Genomic DNA, 5706 nt, shown 5'->3' on the forward strand with positions numbered 1-5706 from the left:
TGCTATAGTTGACGAAACGGCCTTTAATCCTCAGCTTGCACATCCTTGCGTTGTTTGGCTGCCACCCAATCAAGCGTTGGCGCATCTTACCCAGCACTATGAAGCCGGTTCCCAGCTCGTTGGTGGTGCCACAGCTCTGGTAGAAGGTAGCCGCTCGATGCCCGCTTTTCCACACTTTCTGTCCTGTCCAGCAAATCTCCTGCAGCGCCACGACGTCGAAGTTGCGGGGATGTAATACATCGTACATCATCCTGTCGCAACCTGCGAAACCTAGCGACTTGCAGTTCCATGTTCCAAGCTTCCAATCGTGATCCTTTATTCGTCGCCTAGGTCTTTGCCGATTATATCGAGTCGCATTATCTCTTATATTGTTCGTAATTATTGGTTTCCAGGCGGCTTATTGGGCCTGCGCAAACCTCCTGTCTCGTCGAAGGGCCATCGTGTCAGGGCTGTTTAGCGTCCCACCATTGACGAATACATAGACGGAGTGGTGGCCATTTTTTCGGGCACCACTTTATACCCCTGGGGAGTGACGGATTACAATTATTACAATCACTCGACCATTGAGAAGCCCCTCAATTCAAATCACGTCAGTTTGACAACAGTTGTCATTTTCATTTTTGTTTACCTCCTGTTTCTGATTCAAAAATCAATGAATCGAGACGGAGTTTGTCGATTTGAGTGCAGTTATGGTGAAACAATAATAATAAAGCCTAAAACATGGATGATGATGATTATTCTGGGCGATGAGATGCACCGGTGAATTAGCTCAGCAGCGACAACAACAACAGCTAGGGGTCTACAATGTTCTGTTCTGTTCTGATGGTAATGCAGAGTTTCTGAAAGGTCAACCGGATACAAATGATGCTGGAGCTGATCCGAAAGCTTATACTGGAATGGAAGTGAAAAAAACAAAGCAGACGGCAGCGCATCAGCCCCGATTCAAACATCAACAATTTATCTAAGCGGCTTGTTGGCATGGATGCGGAACAAGAACGAGCTCCCCTAGGCCAACGTCAAATGTAGGATTGTGTTTCGTTGGGAATCATTCTGGATTTGTGAACCGTCAAAGATTTCCATTGGAATCCTTCGCCGTCGCCTTCGCCGTTATTTTGGTTGATGATTCACCACAACGTAAAGCCAACAGGTAAGTGCGATTGAAGCAGTATAAAATAATTGCTGATAAATATTACTTTGCAGCTTTCTGGACAAACTCGTCATTAAAAAACACTTCAACTGCGCCATTAATCGTTTCATATTGCGACCAAATTGGCTCTCTTGCACGGTGTAATACGGAAATCAGGAGGTGGCAGAAGCATCCCTACTTAAGACTATTCCGTGATGTCAAATTCAACGTGTATTCGACCTGAGACTATTCGACGAGTCAGTGGCATCGGTTTGGAAAACATATGTTCAGCGTGCGACGATGTAAAAATAAACTCGAGATGCAGCAGGAGCAAATCATCATTAGCAAGACCAAGCAGTTTGCGGACCAGGCCCATCAGTAGCAATGTAAGTTTCCAAAGAAAAAAAACACTAATGGGACTTTACTTCTCAACACTAACTTTGTGAGCGTATGCTTCTTCTTCTTCTTCTTTAATGGCTCTACATTCCAACTGGAACTTGGCCTGTTTTTCAACTTTTTATTTCTGTTCTATTAGCATTTCCTCGGCATGTTCTATTAGCATTTCTGCGGTAAGACGCGCGGCTACAAAGCAAGACCATGCCGAGGGTGGCTGGGTTCGATTCCTCTCGTGCCGGTCTAGGCAATTTTCGGATTGAAATTGTCTCGACTTCCTTAAGGCATAAAAGTATCATCGTGCTAGCCTCATGATATATAAATGCAAAAATGGTAACCTGGCTTAGAAACCTCGCAGTTAACTGTGGAAGTGCTCAATGAACACTAAGCTGCGAGGCGGCTCTGTCCCAGTGTGGGGATGTAATGCCAAGAAGAAGAAGAAGAAGCATTTCCTCAGTTATTTGAAAGCTTTTCTATGCTCGCCATTGCATGAGTATGTTTTTGTGTGGCAAGTACATTGGATACACTATGCCCAGGATGTCAAGAAAGTTTCCAATTAGAAATCATCCTAGACCGGACTGAGAATCGAACACGCCATGTCCGGATTAGCCTGTGCACGCAGGGATGTCGACCACCCGGGTCGACATGAGATGACATTTCTATCATTTACCTGTGTCTTTGTTTGTAAACATTGGCATTATTCTTATACGATGTTGAAATAAGATTCTTACAGGCGTTCGGCTTCAATAAGAATGCATATTGGAATCATTGGAAAAGCGCGAAAATAAATTCTGTTGGAATTGTTGAACATTGTAAAGTCGTTTTAGAGTAAAATCAGCAGTGATTCAAATCGTTCAGGACTGTCAGTTTGAATATGAATATGAAACATTAATTTTCCCAGCAGCTGTTCTAGATTCTTTTTTGAAACAAGTCAGCTGTCAAACAAATGAAACTTGTATAACGCTCAGTTCTATTTTCTGCAGATTTGAACCACGAATGAATCACGAGACTCAAATATTTTTCAATTGTTGTGGCGTATGAATGTGTCATTTTTTCTACGGATCAATCCAATTTCCAATTACGGCGCTTTTCTTGGCCGCAACATAATAATTTAATGTAATTGAAAATATGAAAAACATGAATGGAACACTGCTGAGGAAACCAGTGCAAATAATAGTTTTGAAAGCTGTGGTAGTTAGTCTTCGATAATTATTTTTGAGTCAATCCTTTTATATTAAAAGGGTAAACATATTTATTGCTCAGAGTTATTAAATTCTTGCAACGGTTAATGTCTCTGTGTCATTTATGAGGTCGATTATAACTTGGGGTCAACTTCTTCAACTCTGCTTACAGCGCAAACTAGGTTTAAGCTTATGGGTAAGCACTGCATAAGAGTTATGCGGATATGAAGAAACTGGATGTTAATCATATGTTGTCATTCCAAAAAAGTAGAATGTTGTATTAAATACACGACCGCAAATTGAACGTAGAACTACTTATCGTTCGATAGTGGATGTGAAATTCAATTATTTTGTGCATGTTCATTGCTGATGGAGATAGCCGAAATGAAGGCAATTTATTTTGAAGTAAAATTTGAACACTACCAGTCGAAATTGGATTTTCAATGCATTGAAGCAATTGTTCACAATAGTTCTTTAAAATCCTAGGGAGTTAACTGATCGATTCATACCAGAAGCTCCAGAATGCATCAAAAATCGGCTGAGTTATTGGCTCTTACTTCCTGACCTTTTTTTCCTGACGGTCCCAAAATTGAAACAATGACCTCCCTCCCATTTCTTATCGATTCGAAAGACGTAATTCTACGTCAAATATCATATGTAAAGCTTCTGATTTGGTCCATAAAGAAATTCAAAATTATAACATTTTAGCCGTTGATAAAACCGTATCAATGCTTACCTAGATTAATCTGAATTATTTGGAAACTACACTTCTTCAAATCAATATCGCTAGTCAAGCCGAAAACCGAAATGGAGGACCATCGAAGTTGGATCTCTCCCGCAATCCGTACGTCAAACCCAACCTCGCTAGGAGCGCGCTAGTCCAATTAGGCCCTAATTACGCTAGCGCGCCACTAAGTTAGGTTTTACGTACGGATATAGAAAATCCAACTTCGCTGGTCCTGTTTCCGGTTTTCAACTAAATCGAGTATATCCTATCCTACGTAATAATGAATACAAGTAATGATAGTTTCAATGTATACGATATACAAGTTTAATAATTAGCGTTGTAAATAATTATGTAGAAGCTGAGGCTTCATTCCGTTTTCTTGAATAAGTCACATTTTAGAAAATTAGGCTGGGAATTAGGTTGAGTGCACAATTGTTCTTTGCAAAAAGCATCCCATGTTATCACATCCTGACTACGAGCTTTATTTCTTGGTAAAAAGGATCTTGAACATCATATGTGTTATTCCCAGTAAAATTCGAATGTGTGAACTTTGACATCAAGCTAACTATGTTATACTATAGCTCGTAGTCTTAACTAGATAGAATATTGGAGGTCTCAATACGAGTTAGTATTACTCCTTATAGAGTTAGGCAATCTTCGGAGTCTTGTCCTTCGTATTTGTAAGGTTTAAAAACCATTCAAAAGCCCAAAATTGAAAGAAATTAAGATCAATATTAATTTGGAATTTTTTTAATTTATTGTCTGGTGTGATAATTTGAAAATTCAGTTATACAGACAAGTCCAATCAAAACATTGTAGATAAGTAATTGTTTTAAAACTGGTTCGACTTTGGTCATCCGTTACGAGGATGCGCAAGATCAGAATTTATGTGAAAACTTACAAAGACCTTTATGATTATTAAATTTTTCAAAAGGAATGGATGCATTTTCTGAACACTTCAATGAGAATAAGTTTGGCCGCTTCGATATAGTTAGTATGTCCATTGCAAGAAGCAGAAGCAGTCTTATATATATATAGAAACATTCAATGCTAAAAACATCAATAAATTATCAAAGCCCTATTAAATGTAGTTAAATTACATTGAATATTCAACAAGTCCAATAGAATTTAGTTTCGCGCTTCTCCAATAACTCCAATATGCATTCTTATTGAAGCCGAATGCCTGTTAGAATCTTATTTTAACATCATATAAGAAAAATGCCAATGTTTACAAACAAAGACCCAGGTAAATGATTGAAATGTCATCTCATGTCGACCCAGATGGTCGACATCCCCGCGTGCACAGGCTAATTGGCAATGCTACTCCTTTGATCGCAAGGTTACTGAAGACCGAAACATATGCTTGAATTAACAAAGAAAATGTAAACTAAAATAATTGCAGATAAAATTATTACTGTTATTCTGATAATGAATGAAAATTTCTTGGAAAATTTCCAATGCAAGCATCTTAATTTCAGCAATTGCATCGCTTCTAAACCGAGATTTTCGGGCCCGCAACCGGCGTTGGGTCAGCCGGAGCCGATGAGGATGCCGAAGGTAATGGCAACGGTACGTAGAGAAAATTTCCTAGATTCAGGCGATCCGAAGGCGTTTCAATCGGAAATTGTATTCGAGTCATTAGCCGGCGTTTACGGCGGAGGATCGATCGGATCACTGCATAAGAAATGTTATTCGAGAGAGTACAAGTCTACAGTGACGTCGTACGAAGAAGCCCGGGGAAGCTCTCATCAAATGCACTAAGCAAAGGTGATCCAAACAATACTAGAAAAGTTTGGCGGATTAGGAGGCTTCGTAGGCGATCCAGTTCCGTTCTAGGAAATGCTTGAAACTGCCAGTGAGTTGAATTCAAAATTGTGCAAAAATAAGGACAAAAATAAGCGATTAATTTTATTTTGTTTGGGACACGACGCACGAGATTTCAAAAAGAAATTGTTTAAGGAATCTACAGAGATCCTTAGGGATTTCTAGAATTTTTCAAGGGATTTCGACAATAATACTTTTGAGATTCCAAAAGAATTTTTAGGGATTTAAAACAGTGCGGTAAGACGCGCGGCTACAAAGCAAGACCATGCTGAGGGTGGCTGGGTTCGATTCCCGGTGCCGGTCTAGGCAATTTTCGGATTGGGCATAAAAGTATCTTTGTGCTAGCCTCATGATATACGAATGCAATCCTCTAGGGATTCGGACGGGAGTTCTTTAGGTATTTCGACGAAAATCCTCTAGGGATTCCGATAGTAATCCTTTTAGAATTACGACGG

At 39.7% G+C, this 5706-nt stretch overlaps 1 long non-coding RNA gene across 1 annotated transcript; it reads left to right on the forward strand.

Moving 5' to 3' along the window:
* The first annotated feature begins 470 nt into the window (after nt 1–470).
* Nucleotides 471–5143, forward strand: LOC134204060 (uncharacterized). The gene is made up of 3 exons (XR_009977768.1): nt 471–1147; nt 1201–1512; nt 4906–5143. It is a non-coding gene; the product is annotated as an uncharacterized LOC134204060 (long non-coding RNA).
* The last annotated feature ends 563 nt before the right edge of the window (nt 5144–5706 follow it).

The sequence above is a fragment of the Armigeres subalbatus genome, unplaced genomic scaffold (genome assembly GCF_024139115.2).
Source record: "Armigeres subalbatus isolate Guangzhou_Male unplaced genomic scaffold, GZ_Asu_2 Contig377, whole genome shotgun sequence".
Lineage (NCBI taxonomy): Eukaryota > Metazoa > Arthropoda > Insecta > Diptera > Culicidae > Armigeres > Armigeres subalbatus.